The sequence below is a fragment of the Notolepis coatsorum genome (genome assembly GCF_963971535.1).
Source record: "Notolepis coatsorum genome assembly, chromosome: 6".
NCBI lineage: Eukaryota > Metazoa > Chordata > Actinopteri > Aulopiformes > Paralepididae > Notolepis > Notolepis coatsorum.
In genome coordinates, this window is record NC_140170.1 from 104627196 (window position 1) to 104649151 (window position 21956).

The following is a 21956-nucleotide window of genomic DNA, read 5'->3' on the forward strand; positions in this document are numbered from 1 at the left end:
AATCACCTTGTGACCACGCCCCTAATCCAAGCCATTAACTCATTCAGTGCCAATCACGAGTAAAGTCGGGTTAACTCGCCAACCGCTCAGCGCCAATCACGAGTAAAGTCGGGTTTTAATCGTTATTTCTTTTATTAGCTATATCCATTCATTTTCATCCATCCAGCCTGATGTTATCATTGGGAATGGGTCTGAGCTCGCAAAAGGGCAAATACCGCCGCCTACACCTTCCAGCCGGTATTGCACTCTATTAGAAATAGGGATGCCCCCCGAAACCCGGTTCTAAACGGGAACCGGTACTAAACTAGAAAAAAACTGAGTATTGACAAGCTCCGACGTTTTCGGTTCTGCTATTGATACTTGAGACATTATGGAGTTTTTTTTTGAGGAATTTAAATGTTGCGAACTATCTCTCCTCTCTCTGTCTGCAGGAGAAGCGGGGCTGTTAGTTTACACACACTCGCGAGCGACACAAATGCACATACGGGTACTTGGCTCCGTGCTGAAGCTCGCAGCACACAGACCGAGCTTTGCGCTCATCATGGTGGAGAGAACAAAACGAAAGTCTGGGTACACTTAACGAAAGTGAATACCGACAACGCACATTGCCACAAGTGCAATAAAACATTTGCAAGTAAGGGTGGCAATACAAGCAATTTGTCAAAACATCTGTTGTCAAAACATAACATTAGTCTGCAGAAATGCGCCGTTTTCGACTGCTTTGCTCACAGTGTTCCATCTCCATCCACGTCCACTGCAGGTAAGCCAAGATACGGAGTTAGCTAGGCTAATAACGAATTATTACGAATAGGCTAATAAATAAAATATAATTGCTTAGCTAATTGTTTAGCTACAAATATATTTGAAAGATGACAACTTTTTATAGATCGTCAATCGTCATCAGGCTGAGTCTGCAGCCACCATGTCCCAGCCCATCCCTCCTCCCTCTACCACCACCGGTCCCAGCCAAGCCCAAAGTCCCTTCACCCTAGCTATAATATTTATTTATAATGTTATATAAAAGAACATTGCTGCTGCTGTTGCTGAAGAAATAATATTTATTTATTATATTTATTTATAATATTTATTTATAAAGTTATAAATAATAAAGCAGTCGATTTAATTTTTAATTAATTGTATTTCTTTCTTGCAAAATAATCAAAAAGAACCAATAAGAGTATCGATAAAGTACCGAACCGTTAAGCAGTATCGATAAGAGTAGTAGTATCGATAAAATCCTAACGATACCCATCCCTAATTAGAAATGGTGTAGTTTCTTTTCTGGGCCGATCTGAGCCATGCGGGCTGGGTTTAAATACTCCGGCAGGACTAGCCTTTACAATGTTACATCTGCGAGGCTGCCCCCCCCCAAACCACAATGCAATTCCGGGCAATGTGGGATGGACCTCCACGAGCAGTATTTGGAATGGCGATCAGATAATTGGATTATTTATTTTGCATTACATCAGATACCAGATAAGGACTCTATATATAAAGTCTTGCGTTGATCTGATATTTCTTTCTACCGCGATCGACACTGTCTGTGTGTGTGTGTGGCTTTTTACCGTTGGGTGCAGGAGGTGGCGGGGGGAGCACCGCGCTACGAGGGCCATTTCATGTATGCATGAGGAAGGATAATAATGACAATCTAGCATTGATTTCAGGAAGATTCGATAATCAGGCGAAAAATGACAACGTGTTTAGTGTATTCCACTAAAGGGCTATTATCGCATCTTTTCCTGGGATTACTAAGAATCACCAAAACTATACTCATATTCAAAACGGTATAAAACGGAAATGTACCGATGAAAAAACAATCTGTTTCGTGCATGTTGACTGGAAGCAACTCACTGACAATCGACGGGTGTATTAGACCCATAACTATAATATAAGATATATTTTAAACACTCGCAAGTGAACAAAGCGCCCCATTGACTTACAGCGCTGGCGTTCTAGCGCCCTCTGGCGCCCCGACCCGTGGCACAGAATGAGTTAAAGAGTAAAGTTTAAATTTTTACGAGAATAACACCACCATGAGACCAGATTACTCTACACAAAGTTTTGTAGAAATCGGACAGTGCGTTCAAAAGTGTGTGTTTTTTCTGAAATTTTATTGGATCTGGTTGGATGTGGTTTGGTCTATCAATTATCTAAATCAGTGGTTCTCAAACTATGGGTCGCGACCCAAAGTGGGGTCGCGGATAGGTGACATTTTCTTCTTTTCTTTCTTTTATTTAATAAAAAAAATGTATCTATGTTCTGGAAACATATTTCGGCTAAATATGCCTCGTTCTATGAATGTGTATTGATAACATAGTGCTGCAATAAAATGTTCTAATAAATATTAAATATGCATGATCAAGTTAAACAATGTGTGCTTTTATTTTGATATTCCTTAATTCCACGTTGAAATTACGCGATACATTAAGTGTAGGGTCCCCAAAAAAATAAAAAAAAATAAGATGGGGTCATGGTATGAAAAAGTTTGAGAACCCCTGATCTAATGACACATTTAAAGATGTTAGTCCCCACATACCACACAGCGAGTTTGATGAACAGGCTAGGGAGTAGGGAAAGACATGTTTTGAACACAATGCAAAATGGCGGAAATACCAATATGATGGACTTCATAGGTCCTTATGCCAAGTTTGTTGAGTAGATGCCTCTCTGGAGATCAGTTTCATGACTGTATGACTATGAGGGGGGACCCTGATGGAAACAAGACAAACGTCTTTCTCAGGTCTGCATCCCCTTAACAATTGTATGTATTGAGCCGTACTGTATTGTACCCATTCTGCAATCTGTTAAATAAAATTTTCATTCATTCATTCATTCATTCATTCATTCATTCATTCATTCATTCATTCATTCATTCATTCATTCATTCATTCATTCATCAAGAGATACACTCATTTGAATGTATAGGGGTTATTCCTATACGGGTCATGAATGTGCACCAACATTTGAAAATATTCAAATGAAAGCAATTTAAGTGAACAGGTTCAAACGTAGGACCAGCCACAGCAGCGGGAGCACACATAATATATATATAATGGACAAGTGCAACAGTGATTGTAGCTTTTAGCTGATGGTGCTGTGCAGTGGCACTTCTCTAAGAAGGTCCAAGGCAGGATTTCCTGGGAGATCCATCTTGTTTACTACTCGGTGTTTGAATGCTGCCGACTATCGCGCATACGGTGTCTCAGGCCTCCTGTAAGATGACATGTGTCAACAAATGTACATGTCTGTTGAATTTATGCTGTGCCATTGTTACTGTAAAAATGTAATGATTGTGTTGTTGTTATTATTAATGAGACGTTGAGCTGTATGTGTGTGTCACGAATTTCCCCAAGGGGATTAATAAAGGAATATCTTATCTTATCTTATCTTATGTGTTTCCTTACCATTTCATGAGTCTATTAACATCCCTGGCTCTTGGCAGAGAATTCAAGCTCCCATTTCGATGCATAACCTCCAGATATTAGTCTGGTGTGTTACCCCCCCTTCTTTTTGTGATAATTTTTGTAATGTAATCTATTGGTCAGTGGTTGGTTTGAGACAACTTCTATTTAACTTCAACTATTATTGCCCAATGACACTTTCGGCCACAAATCAAGCAAAATATTTGCAGAATGTAATATATATGGGAACTAGACAATTTTGTGGGAAATTGTGAAAGTGTGGGTGTCTGTACACCACTGATATCCCCGCTGAGTCCAACGACCCCACCCGCGGCTCACTACGATAAGCGGTTCATGTGATACAAAAAGGGGGCGGGATTAAAGCATAGGGGGTGGGGCAAACATAGATAAATTAAAGCGTATCTCCCCGCTGAGTCCAACGGTGTCGCCTGCGAGTCTGACAAAATGGTTCTTGAGATATGAAAGGGAGCATGGGCGTGGATGGGGGTGTGGCTTCAGAATAGGGGCATGTTTAACCTAGTCCTAGACCAATGAATGTAGAAGTCTGTACTGAGTTGATTGACACCTCCCATAGGTGAAACACAGCGGCATTTCAATGGGGTGACACATATCTCACAGAAAGTACAGTAAAATAGCAGCAAGACCAAGCTTAAATAATTGAATATGAGTGCAAGGGAGAGTTAATGAAGGCCTGTGTGTGATTATGTGTAATTCAGTCAGAAATTGTGGCCTCTGTGGTGATCTAATAACATGTGTCAAAACTGTGAAATCACAGAATTCAGCTAGAGTCGGGAATCCTTTGTATACCGTATGTGGAGCATGACTTGTCTGATAGAAACGTGGAATTACATTTTTCTTTTAGGAATGAGTGGACAGTCGTGCCATCGTTTTGATGTATTATTTTAGACCTTAGACCTTAAAAATACTTTAGACACTGTTAACCACAATGTACTTCTGAAAAAACTAAACCAATAAGAGTATCGATAAAGTACCGAACCGTTAAGCAGTATCGATAAGAGTAGTAGTATCGATAAAATCCTAACGATACCCATCCCTAATTAGAAATGGTGTAGTTTCTTTTCTGGGCCGATCTGAGCCATGCGGGCTGGGTTTAAATACTCCGGCAGGACTAGCCTTTACAATGTTACATCTGCGAGGCTGCCCCCACCCAAACCACAATGCAATTCCGGGCAATGTGGGATGGACCTCCACGAGCAGTATTTGGAATGGCGATCAGATAATTGGATTATTTCTTTTGCATTACATCAGATACCAGATAAGGACTCTATATATAAAGTCTTGCGTTGATCTGATATTTCTTTCTACCGCGATCGACGCTGTCTGTGTGTGTGTGTGGCTTTTTACCGTTGGGTGCAGGAGGTGGCGGGGGGAGCACCGCGCTACGAGGGCCATTTCATGTATGCATGAGGAAGGATAATAATGACAATCTAGCATTGATTTCAGGAAGATTCGATAATCAGGCGAAAAATGACAACGTGTTTAGTGTATTCCACTAAAGGGCTATTATCGCATCTTTTCCTGGGATTACTAAGAATCACCAAAACTATACTCATATTCAAAACGGTATAAAACGGAAATGTACCGATGAAAAAACAATCTGTTTCGTGCATGTTGACTGGAAGCAACTCACTGACAATCGACGGGTGTATTAGACCCATAACTATAATATAAGATATATTTTAAACACTCGCAAGTGAACAAAGCGCCCCATTGACTTACAGCGCTGGCGTTCTAGCGCCCTCTGGCGCCCCGACCCGTGGCACAGAATGAGTTAAAGAGTAAAGTTTAAATTTTTACGAGAATAACACCACCATGAGACCAGATTACTCTACACAAAGTTTTGTAGAAATCGGACAGTGCGTTCAAAAGTGTGTGTTTTTTCTGAAATTTTATTGGATCTGGTTGGATGTGGTTTGGTCTATCAATTATCTAAATCAGTGGTTCTCAAACTATGGGTCGCGACCCAAAGTGGGGTCGCGGATAGGTGACATTTTCTTCTTTTCTTTCTTTTATTTAATAAAAAAAATGTATCTATGTTCTGGAAACATATTTCGGCTAAATATGCCTCGTTCTATGAATGTGTATTGATAACATAGTGCTGCAATAAAATGTTCTAATAAATATTAAATATGCATGATCAAGTTAAACAATGTGTGCTTTTATTTTGATATTCCTTAATTCCACGTTGAAATTACGCGATACATTAAGTGTAGGGTCCCCAAAAAAATAAAACAAAATAAGATGGGGTCATGGTATGAAAAAGTTTGAGAACCCCTGATCTAATGACACATTTAAAGATGTTAGTCCCCACATACCACACAGCGAGTTTGATGAACAGGCTAGGGAGTAGGGAAAGACATGTTTTGAACACAATGCAAAATGGCGGAAATACCAATATGATGGACTTCATAAGTCCTTATGCCAAGTTTGTTGAGTAGATGCCTCTCTGGAGATCAGTTTCATGACTGTATGACTATGGGGGAGGACCCTGATGGAAACAAGACAAACGTCTTTCTCAGGTCTGCATCCCCTTAACAATTGTATGTATTGAGCCGTACTGTATTGTACCCATTCTGCAATCTGTTAAATAAAGTTTTCATTCATTCATTCATTCATTCATTCATTCATTCATTCATTCATTCATTCATTCATTCATTCATCAAGAGATACACTCATTTGAATGTATAGGGGTTATTCCTATACGGGTCATGAATGTGCACCAACATTTGAAAATATTCAAATGAAAGCAATTTAAGTGAACAGGTTCAAACGTAGGACCAGCCACAGCAGCGGGAGCACACATAATATATATATAATGGACAAGTGCAACAGTGATTGTAGCTTTTAGCTGATGGTGCTGTGCAGTGGCACTTCTCTAAGAAGGTCCAAGGCAGGATTTCCTGGGAGATCCATCTTGTTTACTACTCGGTGTTTGAATGCTGCCGACTATCGCGCATACGGTGTCTCAGGCCTCCTGTAAGATGACATGTGTCAACAAATGTACATGTCTGTTGAATTTATGCTGTGCCATTGTTACTGTAAAAATGTAATGATTGTGTTGTTGTTATTATTAATGAGACGTTGAGCTGTATGTGTGTGTCACGAATTTCCCCAAGGGGATTAATAAAGGAATATCTTATCTTATCTTATCTTATGTGTTTCCTTACCATTTCATGAGTCTATTAACATCCCTGGCTCTTGGCAGAGAATTCAAGCTCCCATTTCGATGCATAACCTCCAGATATTAGTCTGGTGTGTTACCCCCCCTTCTTTTTGTGATAATTTTTGTAATGTAATCTATTGGTCAGTGGTTGGTTTGAGGCAACTTCTATTTAACTTCAACTATTATTGCCCAATGACACTTTCGGCCACAAATCAAGCAAAATATTTGCAGAATGTAATATATATGGGAACTAGACAATTTTGTGGGAAATTGTGAAAGTGTGGGTGTCTGTACACCACTGATATCCCCGCTGAGTCCAACGACCCCACCCGCGGCTCACTACGATAAGCGGTTCATGTGATACAAAAAGGGGGCGGGATTAAAGCATAGGGGGTGGGGCAAACATAGATAAATTAAAGCGTATCTCCCCGCTGAGTCCAACGGTGTCGCCTGCGAGTCTGACAAAATGGTTCTTGAGATATGAAAGGGAGCATGGGCGTGGATGGGGGTGTGGCTTCAGAATAGGGGCATGTTTAACCTAGTCCTAGACCAATGAATGTAGAAGTCTGTACTGAGTTGATTGACACCTCCCATAGGTGAAACACAGCGGCATTTCAATGGGGTGACACATATCTCACAGAAAGTACAGTAAAATAGCAGCAAGACCAAGCTTAAATAATTGAATATGAGTGCAAGGGAGAGTTAATGAAGGCCTGTGTGTGATTATGTGTAATTCAGTCAGAAATTGTGGCCTCTGTGGTGATCTAATAACATGTGTCAAAACTGTGAAATCACAGAATTCAGCTAGAGTCGGGAATCCTTTGTATACCGTATGTGGAGCATGACTTGTCTGATAGAAACGTGGAATTACATTTTTCTTTTAGGAATGAGTGGACAGTCGTGCCATCGTTTTGATGTATTATTTTAGACCTTAGACCTTAAAAATACTTTAGACACTGTTAACCACAATGTACTTCTGAAAAAACTAAACCAATAAGAGTATCGATAAAGTACCGAACCGTTAAGCAGTATCGATAAGAGTAGTAGTATCGATAAAATCCTAACGATACCCATCCCTAATTAGAAATGGTGTAGTTTCTTTTCTGGGCCGATCTGAGCCATGCGGGCTGGGTTTAAATACTCCGGCAGGACTAGCCTTTACAATGTTACATCTGCGAGGCTGCCCCCACCCAAACCACAATGCAATTCCGGGCAATGTGGGATGGACCTCCACGAGCAGTATTTGGAATGGCGATCAGATAATTGGATTATTTCTTTTGCATTACATCAGATACCAGATAAGGACTCTATATATAAAGTCTTGCGTTGATCTGATATTTCTTTCTACCGCGATCGACGCTGTCTGTGTGTGTGTGTGGCTTTTTACCGTTGGGTGCAGGAGGTGGCGGGGGGAGCACCGCGCTACGAGGGCCATTTCATGTATGCATGAGGAAGGATAATAATGACAATCTAGCATTGATTTCAGGAAGATTCGATAATCAGGCGAAAAATGACAACGTGTTTAGTGTATTCCACTAAAGGGCTATTATCGCATCTTTTCCTGGGATTACTAAGAATCACCAAAACTATACTCATATTCAAAACGGTATAAAACGGAAATGTACCGATGAAAAAACAATCTGTTTCGTGCATGTTGACTGGAAGCAACTCACTGACAATCGACGGGTGTATTAGACCCATAACTATAATATAAGATATATTTTAAACACTCGCAAGTGAACAAAGCGCCCCATTGACTTACAGCGCTGGCGTTCTAGCGCCCTCTGGCGCCCCGACCCGTGGCACAGAATGAGTTAAAGAGTAAAGTTTAAATTTTTACGAGAATAACACCACCATGAGACCAGATTACTCTACACAAAGTTTTGTAGAAATCGGACAGTGCGTTCAAAAGTGTGTGTTTTTTCTGAAATTTTATTGGATCTGGTTGGATGTGGTTTGGTCTATCAATTATCTAAATCAGTGGTTCTCAAACTATGGGTCGCGACCCAAAGTGGGGTCGCGGATAGGTGACATTTTCTTCTTTTCTTTCTTTTATTTAATAAAAAAAATGTATCTATGTTCTGGAAACATATTTCGGCTAAATATGCCTCGTTCTATGAATGTGTATTGATAACATAGTGCTGCAATAAAATGTTCTAATAAATATTAAATATGCATGATCAAGTTAAACAATGTGTGCTTTTATTTTGATATTCCTTAATTCCACGTTGAAATTACGCGATACATTAAGTGTAGGGTCCCCAAAAAAATAAAAAAAAATAAGATGGGGTCATGGTATGAAAAAGTTTGAGAACCCCTGATCTAATGACACATTTAAAGATGTTAGTCCCCACATACCACACAGCGAGTTTGATGAACAGGCTAGGGAGTAGGGAAAGACATGTTTTGAACACAATGCAAAATGGCGGAAATACCAATATGATGGACTTCATAAGTCCTTATGCCAAGTTTGTTGAGTAGATGCCTCTCTGGAGATCAGTTTCATGACTGTATGACTATGGGGGAGGACCCTGATGGAAACAAGACAAACGTCTTTCTCAGGTCTGCATCCCCTTAACAATTGTATGTATTGAGCCGTACTGTATTGTACCCATTCTGCAATCTGTTAAATAAAGTTTTCATTCATTCATTCATTCATGCATTCATTCATTCATTCATTCATTCATTCATTCATTCATTCATCAAGAGATACACTCATTTGAATGTATAGGGGTTATTCCTATACGGGTCATGAATGTGCACCAACATTTGAAAATATTCAAATGAAAGCTATTTAAGTGAACAGGTTCAAACGTAGGACCAGCCACAGCAGCGGGAGCACACATAATATATATATAATGGACAAGTGCAACAGTGATTGTAGCTTTTAGCTGATGGTGCTGTGCAGTGGCACTTCTCTAAGAAGGTCCAAGGCAGGATTTCCTGGGAGATCCATCTTGTTTACTACTCGGTGTTTGAATGCTGCCGACTATCGCGCATACGGTGTCTCAGGCCTCCTGTAAGATGACATGTGTCAACAAATGTACATGTCTGTTGAATTTATGCTGTGCCATTGTTACTGTAAAAATGTAATGATTGTGTTGTTGTTATTATTAATGAGACGTTGAGCTGTATGCGTGTGTCACGAATTTCCCCAAGGGGATTAATAAAGGAATATCTTATCGTATCTTATCTTATGTGTTTCCTTACCATTTCATGAGTCTATTAACATCCCTGGCTCTTGGCAGAGAATTCAAGCTCCCATTTCGATGCATAACCTCCAGATATTAGTCTGGTGTGTTACCCCCCCTTCTTTTTGTGATAATTTTTGTAATGTAATCTATTGGTCAGTGGTTGGTTTGAGGCAACTTCTATTTAACTTCAACTATTATTGCCCAATGACACTTTCGGCCACAAATCAAGCAAAATATTTGCAGAATGTAATATATATGGGAACTAGACAATTTTGTGGGAAATTGTGAAAGTGTGGGTGTCTGTACACCACTGATATCCCCACTGAGTCCAACGACCCCACCCGCGACTCACTACGATAAGCGGTTCATGTGATACAAAAAGGGGGCGGGATTAAAGCATAGGGGGTGGGGCAAACATAGATAAATTAAAGCGTATCTCCCCGCTGAGTCCAACGGTGTCGCCTGCGAGTCTGACAAAATGGTTCTTGAGATATGAAAGGGAGCATGGGCGTGGATGGGGGTGTGGCTTCAGAATAGGGGCATGTTTAACCTAGTCCTAGACCAATGAATGTAGAAGTCTGTACTGAGTTGATTGACACCTCCCATAGGTGAAACACAGTGGCATTTCAATGGGGTGACACATATCTCACAGAAAGTACAGTAAAATAGCAGCAAGACCAAGCTTAAATAATTGAATATGAGTGCAAGGGAGAGTTAATGAAGACCTGTGTGTGATTATGTGTAATTCAGTCAGAAATTGTGGCCTCTGTGGTGATCTAATAACATGTGTCAAAACTGTGAAATCACAGAATTCAGCTAGAGTCGGGAATCCTTTGTATACCGTATGTGGAGCATGACTTGTCTGATAGAAACGTGGAATTACATTTTTCTTTTAGGAATGAGTGGACAGTCGTGCCATCGTTTTGATGTATTATTTTAGACCTTAGACCTTAAAAATACTTTAGACACTGTTAACCACAATGTACTTCTGAAAAAACTAAACAAATTAAAATCAATGCAGAACATTCAATCCCTAGACAATCCAGAATGGGCATTCCACAAGGCTCGATCTTGGGGCCTCTGCTTTTCAGCTTGTACATAAATTATTTACCAACAAATTACACTAACAAATGAAATGGAGGGTGTATCCCAATAGTTTAAAAATAATCATCTAACCCTAAATCTGAAAAAGACTGTGTTGGCGTGTTTTTCCATGAGAAGGAAAGGAAAAGATAAGCTTACAATTAGAATAGATCAAGAGGAAATAGACAAAGTCAGTGATTCAAATTCTTATGTATCATTTTGGATTTGCAACAAAAATTGCATTCACAATGTCAAACATCTATGTAAGACCATAAAGACAAACCTGAACTGTTTTAGAATGATAAGACATTACACACCTCTTAGGGCAGCTATTCATGCATGCCATTTTCACATGTATCCTATTGTGTTAGGCTGCAGTTACATTAAAAGACTGTTATGTTATGAACTGTTATGTTCTTTTACAAAATAGCAAAAAAAAGTGTATACAGTCGGAACAATATCCTATTATGTGTTCTTATGAAAATGGGTCTCCAAAGAATTAGTATAGACAGGGCGCAGGTTGCGTCAGGTAATGTTTGTGGGTAAATACAGTTTAGACTCTTCCTAAGAAGAATCAATGGGCCTATACATAATTGAATGGAAGCTCTATCTACCTGTATCGATTGGGGCTTTCAACTTAAGTAAATAGACCTTCCGATGCATGTATCCATAAACACATATTGATTATAGCAGAACATTGCCGATTTGTGGAACCATTGCTAACACCCTACGATCTCACAGAAATTATTCTGGAAACAACAGTACTTCTTACAACGTCATGTGTGTCTCCCAGTGTAAATGGGGACGCTGTTTTCATTGATGTTTCATTGATGATACTGACCCATTCTCTTCTTATGCTTCAAGCACGGCAGCAGGAAATAAACTTGGGTCCAAGCTGTTCCCTAGCAATGCAATTCCGCTGAAACATGTATGTACATAAACTGTAGAATTCTCAGAATCCTGGAAACTATAGCTCCAGTATGTGAGAATCAAGTAAACTAGGGGGGGGGGGGGGGGGGGGGGGGGAGAAGAACAAAATATTCTGTGGACATATTCAAATGAACATAGGTGATGCCATTCCATGAGATGATGCTAAAATATCCAGTCTTATTTAACCCATGTGTTGTGTTCGGGGTCTGCTGGGCCTGTTTTCAAAGTTTATCAAAAGAGAAATTATACAATGAATTCTTTATTTTTAACCTGAGACTGATTGGCCTTGGCTCATTTTATGTGACGAACATATAAAATAACACATTTTCATTGATTGCACACTGTGCACCACCCTACACATTTATATAAAATATGAACATAAAAAGGTGCACTGTGTACCTTCACTGTCTGCCTCATCCTTGTTTCATTTATATTTTTCAAGACAAACATGATTTATTCCATTAATGTCTTGATTATAATGGATTTCCTTTCTTCTTTTCTTAAAATGTTTTTTTTACAGACATCACATTGTATCACAAAACACTAATAGCACTTGTATTGATACATCTAGCAGGGGTAAATGGTAAACATGAACCATATATGCTACCTAGATTGTTTGTAATTGAGATAAAGTTAACATATGTTAGACACACATTGGGTGAGTAACAAAAACGTGAACACCACACAAGGGTTAATCCACCACTGAAGCTATGGCATGATAATTACAGGTCTCTACATTGTCCTAGGGGACACCCGTCCGGGGGTGTCGGGGACGGGGGGCCGACAGGGTCCCGCTCCATGATACTTGGTAGGAGCGGTCATAAAGGTAGGATGTCAGCCATGCCAGTGCAGAGCTAGTCACTCCTATTCCTATTCCTGCGAGAGATGCAAGGAGGATCTGATGGTTGACTGTGTCAAAGGCTGCCGACAGGTCCAGGAGAATCAGGACAGAGGAGAGGCCCTTTGCTTTTGCTAAGTGAGGAGCCTCTGTGACTGCTATGAGGGCAGTCTCTATGGAGTGACCAGACCTGAGGCCTCACTGATTAGGGTCTAGGATGTCATTCTGTAAGAGATAATCAGTAAGTTGGTTGGATAACATGTTCAAGTGATTTAGAAAGGAAGGAGAAAAGAGAGACGGATAGTTGTCTATGACGGTGGGGTTCATAATTGGGTTTTTTTATGAGCGGTGTGACTCTGGCTTGTTTTAGGGAGGTGGGAACCACTCCTGAGTTGAGGGATGAGTTGATGGTTGCCGTTAGGAATGGGAGGATGTCTGGTGCTATGGTCTGGAGGAGTGGGGAGGGCATTGGGTCCAGCTGGCATGTAGTGGGATGGTTCGACATTACCAGTGTCAAGGCCTTGGTGTCTGTAATGGGAGAGAAAGATGACAAGGTGAAGGATGAGGTTCTCGATTCAGCATTTGGGGTTGGGAGAAGGCGGGCCAGCCTCTCGGCCAGGGGGACAGAACTTGTCGAAGGAGGTTTAGAGGGCTGAGAGTATCTGCCGTATCTGTACATACTGCTACCCTCAACCCCTCACCAACACAGCAAACCCAAGACCTCTTTGGAAAAGTAACAATAAACGTTTGAATACACCATTATGTTGTCAGAATTAATCATCACATTGCCGCCAAAAGGGCAAGGCAGTAGTTTTCATGACAGAAGAAGATTCAATAAGAGCGTGAGGGAAAGAAGGAACGAGGAGAGAGGCAGAGAGAAAGCGAGAGGGATCATGGCCACGACTTAATCATCTCTCATTATTAGCTATTATTATCTTGCCTCTTTTCAATCAGTGCTTGCTTGTGCGGATGTGAGGATATTCTAATGGCTTGTTTCAATGACATCTGAAGAGAGACCCTAAAAATTGCCATTTTATACAGTACACCGCTATTGCAATACATGTTGTGTAAAACCGTGTGAAATTTAATGTTATGTGTTCTGTCATTATTTTATTTAACATTAAAGTTACTCATAAATCGCTTCACCCGGCCCAACGACTCATCTGTAGGCTTCGGGCTGTATTTTTGCAGACCAACAAACACATAGTTGGAAAGCTAAAATGGCCACCATTCGATTGACATCGTTGTGGGCATATAGTACATGGTGTTGTTTATTAAGTCATTCTAGGTGGTGTCTGTGCTCCAGTCACTGCGGTTTTGATGTGTTCCGTGACTTTTTCTCTCCCCCGACCCGCCGGATCAGCACACCCTCTGTGTTCCACAAGGAAGCATACTAGGACCGTTACTGTTCCTAATTTATGCAAATGTCATGCAATTCGAAACTGGCCCCCATAAATGTCCAACCCCCCCCCTCCAATGCAAGGTTTCCTCCCCCTTGAATGTATATATTTTCTGTTAAACAGTACTGTATATTTTTTTAAAGATAAATTTTTTTGCGTTTATCGCTTTATTCTACTGGGCAGTCCAGTAGAGAGAGAGAGATAGGTGAAACGGGAGACAGAGTGGGGGGAAGACATTCGACAAATAACGACGGGTTCGAGAATCGAACCCGGGTCGGCCGTGCCGCGACTCAGCGCGTTATGTGGTTCGCCACTGGGGCACCCAAACAGTACTGTATATTTTGTATGTCATAAATGTAACAGTACTGTATGTCATAAATGTCATGATACATACCTGTATATCTGTATGTTGTGTGTATGTCATAAATGTCATTATGAATTGAAAATGGGGGACCCTGATGTAAACAAGATGAAAGTCTTTCTCTGGTCTGCATCCCCTTAACAATTGTGTGTATTGAGCCGTACTGTATTGTACCCATTCTGCAAACTGTTAATACAAATTTCAATCAATTCTGGCACCTTCTAATTTACAAATTAGGCACTGACCACTATACATTATATTATACCAACCCCCACATGCTTGACTACTCTATAGTCCAGTCTACCTAATTTAATAGCCCTTCCGTTTCTTAGTCAATGGGCACATGGTGAACATAGACACAGAGGGCGGGATCCACTAAGAATGGATTGACTGGTGGGAATTGCACCCTTAACTGCACAGGGTTTGCACACGGATTCTGCTCCGTCTTTGTGAGCTATCCACTAAGGATATTACGCGGATGAGATACCAGCGCAGACACGCCCATTATGTGTGGCTCGCGGAGCAGTCTGCACTCCTGACAGCGCTGTTGGCAGATATCAGGAAGTGGACAAATAAGCCAGAAATTAGGCACACGACAGGCGAGCGATGTCTGTAAGAGTGTGTGTGTGTGTGTGTGTGTGTGTGTGTGTGTGTGTGTGTGTGTGTGTGTGTGTGTGTGTGTGTGTGTGTGTGTGTGTGTGTGTGTGTGTGTGTGTGTGTGTGTGTGTGTGTGTGTGTGTGTGTGTGTGTGTGTGTGTGAGAGACGGAGAGAGAGAGAGAAATGGGTTGTTTCATTCATAACAATGGAAGTGATACAATTCTGTCGGTCACCTCGCTTAAAAAGTCGGTCGCCTGGCAAAAATCGCCTGCCGCCGTGTGCGTTGGACTATAGACACAAAATACAAATTAAGCAAGCTCTATACATTACGAAGTAAACAAAATACAATACGAAATTAATGGAATACTAATGGTGAAAAATACGTTATGCACATAACGTATTTTTCACCATTAGTATTCCGTTAATTTCATATTGTATTTTGTTTACTTCGTAATGTATAGAGCTTGCTTAATTTGTATTTTCATGACACATTGCATCCTGTGTTTTTGTCACTATCTTTCGTCATTGCATATGTTTGTAATGTCCTATTCCAATTACATTTGTCACATATAATTGTACTACTGTATATTCTATTGTGCTATATTTAATTTAGTTTATATCCCATTTAATTGTATTCAATCTCTTTATTAAGTTGTAAAGCCCTGGGCCCTCATTTATCAATGTTGCGTACGCACAGATATGTGCGTAACCCGTGCGTACGATCATTTCTAAGCAAAGTGTGGGACTTATCAATTTGAACTTGTGCTTGACTTTGTGCGTATATCTACGCACAACTCAGAGCATGCGTAGCTGGCACCCGGTGGTAGAATATGAATATTACAATGCGGAAATAAGCTTCCGTGCATTAGTTTCATCACTGGCGTGTTCTGTATGGCCCGTAATTCATTATAGTTCATTGTAAAATAGCAACAGTAGTGTAATTATGGTCAAAACCCTATAAATAGCATTTGGAATAATAGGTCTTTCTCTCCGAATGAATGCAGCATGGTTTATATATAGCGTTATCGGAATATACGGGGTGTACTGACTGCGCTCCGCTTAACTCAACTCGTTATTATTTTGCGCACAGACCGCAGAAACACGGGAACGCCCCGACCACATTCAAAAGGCTTTGCCATAACGTTAAACGAAACAAGTGGAACCCCGAAGGTGTAAGCAGAATACAAGTCATATGAACACGCACAATATAGTGTTCTTCCCCCTTCCTACTGTATAAAGAAAGAATTAAAAACGCATTGCAACGAGAACAGAGGTTATTTGTTGAGTTTATGTGTATTACAAAACCCTAGCAATAAATGTGTCTTAAATTAATGAAAAGCATACATGCTCTGGATACAGAGCATATATCGTGTGGGTGATATGACTTGTATTCTGCTTACATAACTTTGAAACTCCACCCACCCCGTCCCACAATGTCAAAGCCTTTCAAGCCGTTGGCATGGGTGATAGCTAGTTAGCCCCTTTGCTAGGCTAACCCGAAGGAAGTCTTCAATAAGTAGTTAGATCCAGAACGTCGCTGGGTTCAACTATAAGTCTCTCCACGTTACTTCGCTTACACAAGTCACTATACTGTGCCAATAGTGGCTCGACAATATTATGGTTGTATCTAATTAGCCGCTCGGCTCTCTATAACGATACGTTGCCTTGCCGTCTGTTTACAACTGCGCCAACGTTACTTCTCTCTCTAACACGAACTCTGCCCAGACATGTCCTAGGAACTCCGCGCATGCGCCCACGCTGTCTACGGCGTTAAGAGTGGAACATATACAAATAAGCGAATGATGAATACTGTTAGGCAAACAGATGACGTGAAAATATATATCTTATATATATAAACAATATATAAGTTATACAAAATAATAAACGCAGACTTTCAGTGTTAATCTGGACCTTCAGAACAGCCGCCCCCTAATTAGTCCGAACCTAATTAGCAAATAAATTTGGGGCACAGATTAATATCCCGGGTCAAGTCAATTTCTCCATAATGGGCTGTGGGGAGTTGGAAGTAATCTATAAAGTCAGTGGGTTATCGTCTTCGTCAGGGGGGTCAGGGAACGCAGGAAGCTCTATCAACTTAGCTACTGGTCTGGTATAAGTCCGCCCTTGGACGATGACTTCTGCCGCTCTGACCTTCCCATCCGAACCATTGATCACTCTGCTCACACGGCCGGCTGGCCACGTAGCTCGGGGTAGTGACTGGTCTATGATCATCACGACGGTCCCCACGGTCAGGTTGTCCCTGTCTTTCACCCATTTCTGACGGGCTTGAAGAGAGGGTAAGTAGTGTAGGAGGAAGCGGGCCCAAAACTGGTCGGCCAGTACTTGTGTCTCCACATTCTCCGTCCATTCATCTCGTCCTGTCTGTACACAGTCTGAGGAAGAGCAGGGTCCAGCCGCCCCATCAGGAGGTAGTTTGGGGTGATGGGGTCGATGTCAGCTACGTCGCTTGAAACGTAGCCGAGGGGCTTGGAGTTCAGAACTCCCTCAATCTCGGTGAGGACCGTAGCTAGGACTTCATCGCCCACTGTCTGGGCTCCAAGTACGGTGTACATAGCAGTCTTTATTGATCGGACCTCTCTCTCCCACGTTCCTCCGAAATGGGGAGCATTCGGTGGATTGAACTGGAAGGTGACCTGCGCCAGAGCAAGGCGGGTCTTGAGTTCTTCACCCATGTTCAGGAAGCTCGCTCTCAGTTGTCTCCTCCTCGGAAATGTATCCCTTGGTCTGACAATAGCACTGAGGGGGTCCCTCTCCTCGCTTGGAACCTCCGGAATGACATGAGGAACGAGTCTGTACTCATCGACTGGAGGAGCTCAATGTGAACAGCTCTGGTGGTCATGCATTTATACACGATGCCCCACCTCTTCTCTGTTCCTCTTCCTCTCTTGACGTTGAATGGGCCGAAGCAGTCCACGCCCGTGGAATGTAAGGCCCGCTCGCCGAGTCGGAGGCGGCAGGGAGGCAGGTCTGCCATCTTCGGGATAATAGGCTGTGCCCTCCACTTGCGACAGGTCGGGCAAGTTCGTTGGAATCGGCGTACAGCTTCTCTCCCTTGGAGTATCCAGAAGCGCCGTCGGATCTCCGCAAAGACTCGCTCGGCCCCCGCGTGGCACACCACCTCGTCGTATTTCTGAATGATCAGATCTGTTATCCTGTGTCTGCTGCTTAGGACGATGGGATGCTTAACATCCTCGGCCAAGTCCGGGGCCCGTCTCAACCGACCACCCACCCTGATGAGGCCCTGGGCGTCGATTTCTGGGGCTAAGGTGAGGAGTCGACTGTCTGAGGGGACTGGCTTTGCCCTTATCAGACACTCCATTTCCTCTGGGAAAGAGTCTCTCTGCGCCCTCTGCAGCACAAGAAGTTCCGCTTCCTTGTAGGCAGATGCACTGAGGTCTGTGGTGGGGAGGAGCTGCGGGTGGTGCCATAGGAATGTCCTTTTCTGGGCACTCTCCAGAGTTTGACAGTCGTCTAGGTCCGGGCCCGTTGGAGCCGGGGCTTGACTCAGCCCCCAGAACATGGACTTTTTTATTTCTGACTCGTCTTGGTTCGCCTCCCGCGGTGTGGAGATAGGCCACTTCTCCTCCGGGAGCTTGAGGAACTCTGGGCCATCACTGTATGGGTTAGGACGGGTGAGGTCGGCTAGGGACATCCCCCGTGTGATGACATCCGTCGGGTTCTGCTTGGTGTCAACATATCTCCAACATTCCGCTCCTACCAGGTCTTGGATTTCGGATACTCGGACTCCTACGAAAACCTTGTACCGACAGGAGGCGGAATGGATCCAGGTGATCACGGTCATGGAGTCTGACCATAGGATGATCTCACGCACCGGTATGGTGAGTTCACTTTGCACCATTTTGGCGAGTTGTGCGCCTACCAAAGCTGCGCAGAGCTCTAGTCGCGGGATCGACTGCTGCTTGCGGGGAGCTATCCTCGATCGGGCCAGGACGAAGGCTACATGGACTTCTCCTCCCTCTTCTCGAGCTCTCAGGTAGGCCACTGATCCGTACACCACTTCAGAGGCATCGCTGAAGACGTGCAGGTCTGTCTGACACTTCTCCAGTCGCACGGTAGGGGGGAAGTAACTCCGCGGGATGGCAACCTCGCGGAGTAAGACAAGTTCATCCTCCCACTCTCTCCATGTGGTGGCTAGGTGCTCGGGTATGGGGTCGTCCCAGCCCTGCTCCTTGGCCCACAGTTCTCTTACCAGCATCTTCGCCCGTGTTGTGTAGGGGAGAATACACCCCATTGGGTCGTACTGGCTGGCGAGTGTTCGGTACACACTCCGCCGAGTGGTCAGTCTAGTCGTGGACGTCTCCTGATCCGTCCTCAGAGGTGTGTGTCTGTAGTGAAGCGAGTCCGTCTTGAAGCGCCAGACGAGGCCCAGGGTCATCTCTTGCGCTTCGCCTGGGGTGTGCGCCATCCAGGTCTCGCTGCTAGCGGCTTTAGTCTCTGGAGGGAGGTGCTGGAGAACTTGAGGGTCGCTACTGGCCCACTGTCGGAGGTCGAATCCACCTTTGGCTAACGAAGCCCGTAGCTTCATTAGGATGCTCTCTGCTTCTTCTGGCGTGGATACGCTCTGTAGGCAGTTGTCCACGTAGAAGCTTCGTTCAACGCTGTGTCGGACATCATCGTCGGCTCCGGGGTCTTCGGCCACGTGCTTCTGTAACGCGAACGTGGCGCAGCACGGGCTGCAGGTGGTGCCGAAGGGGAGTACCTCCCATTGGTATATCGAGGGTTGTTCGTCGTCGAGCCTCTCCCTCCACAGAAACCTCAGTAAAGGCTTGTCTTCCTCCATCAGTCGAACTTGTAGGAACATCCCCTTGATGTCGCCGCTGATGGCCACTTTGTCCTGACGAAAGCGTATCAGGACGCCGAGGAGGGATGGTTCGAGTGTCGGGCCGGGCAGGAGTAGGTTATTCAGATTCTGCTGTCCAATCTGATAACTGCAATTGAACACAATGCGGTTCTTTCCGTTGTGGGTGACCTTGTGGTGGGGCACGTACCAGGACTCTGTCGTCCCTTCTGCCTCGTGGTCATCGATTTTCTTTATGTGGCCGGCCGTTACCAGCTTCTCGATCTCGGCGTGATAGATCGTTGCTTGTAGGGGATCCTTGGCGAGGCGCCGCTCAGTGCTCTGTAGGTAGTGGTGTGTCGCTCCCTTAGGCACATGCAGAGTGGGCATCCCTTCCCGCCTCAAGAGTGGGGTTGCGTATCTTAGCACTCCGTCGACCTCGACCCTCGTAGTCTTCTGCTCTAGTAGAGCGATGGCATACTTGTCCTCCTTGGACCGAACCATCTTGCGTTCGTTCTTAAATGGCAGCGCATCTAGTGTCCATAGTCTCTCAACGTGCTGTAGGAGAGTGTTGTCTGTGTCGCTCGCCTTGGTGTAAAGGCAGCGTGTGGACGTTGGTCGGCTGGAAGGCCCGGAGAGGGGGCCCTGGAGCGTCCACCCCAGTCGGGTCTTAACCGCGGCCGGGCATCCTCTGGGTCCGATGTGGACCACATCAGTTGGGACAATGAGGTCCGCGTGGTCGGAGCCAATGAGTAGGGTCGGTGTAGCGCCGCTGATAAGCGGTATGGGCAGTTGGCGTAGGTGGTCGTACTTTTCCCTCAGCTGTGGGATGGGGTAATCGTAGCGTGACAAACCTATGTCATAGCTCGTGAACGCCTTGCTGATGGCGTACCGCTTCTCAGGCTGGTCGATCGCTGCAATGGTGAACGAGACGTTTTCACCTTTGATTGTCTTTAAGTCTCGACGAATGGTACGGAGGGTCATGGTCTCCTCTGGGCCCCGCAGGTCCAACTGGGTCGCGGCGGAGGCGAGGAGGAGTGTCTTCTCCGACCCGTCGTCGAGGACGGCGTAGGTGTCGAGTACCTTGTCCCCGTGACTGAGGAGTACTCGTACTACCTTGAGGAGCACTCTGGAGCTCCCACTCTTCGCGGGGTCGATGTAGAGTACTTCTGTTCTCGAGTTGCTTTGTGGAGCTGGTGGGCGCTTGTTGCTCTCGTGCAGTGCTTCGAGGTGAGCGCCGTCACACTTGCCACACTTCTTCTTAAGGCGGCATTCTGCTGCCATGTGGCCGCGTGCGCAGCGGAAGCAGCGGCGGTTAGCTTTAATCCACTGACTTACTTTGGCGGTGGTCAGTTTCTTGAATGCGTCGCACTGTGACAGCCAGTGTTCGCTGTTGCAGTATTGACATGCGATCTTCCATTTCTCCTTGGCGGGGGGGTTGTGACTCTTCTGCCGTGACACCGACTCGGCCTGGTGCATCACGGTGATGGGCCTGCTTTGGTCTTTAAACCTCCTCTGTCCCTCTTTAATGTTCGAGCCACCCCATGCGAAGGTGTCAATTCTTAGGCTGCTAACCTCCCTGGCTAGGAAGTCAGCAAGATCCAGCAGTGACTGTTCTGGGCCATTCGGGTCACGGTAGTTTCGTTGCCGCCGAAAGCGTTCTTGGCGGAATGGGGGGAGCTTCTCCAATATGCGCTCCACGTTCGAGTTGGCGTACAACTCGTACATCCCCTTCTCTCGTTGGGACCCGAGCATCCCTACTAGGGACTGTACTTTGACGGATAGGTCATCCAGAGCTCGGTTGTCTTTAGCCGGGGGGAGACGTTCGATCTCACGTATCTCCTGAATGACATAGTCCCATGTACGTCCGTAACGTGCGTCGAGGGCAACCAGGGCGTCAGAATAGGGAGTTTGTGAATTGGAGTATGCCAGCGCTATGTTGTGCGCTCTAGTTACCTTGAGGTGCTTAAGGAGGATGGCATACTTGTATGGCTCGTCCTGTACTCCTGACATGATTGTCTCTAGGCACATACGCAGCTCGGTATACTGCGCTCGGTCTTCTCTTGTGAAGTCTGGGAATACGGGGGTCCCAATGTAAGGTGCCATAGAGGGCTGTGACACTGACAC

At 44.2% G+C, this 21956-nt stretch overlaps 1 protein-coding gene across 1 annotated transcript in view; it reads right to left on the minus strand.

Annotated features, from left to right (window-relative positions):
* Positions 1-21956, minus strand: part of igsf21a (immunoglobin superfamily, member 21a) — a gene marked incomplete at both ends in the record, with an annotated part of 963192 nt that overhangs the window by 45316 nt on the left and 895920 nt on the right.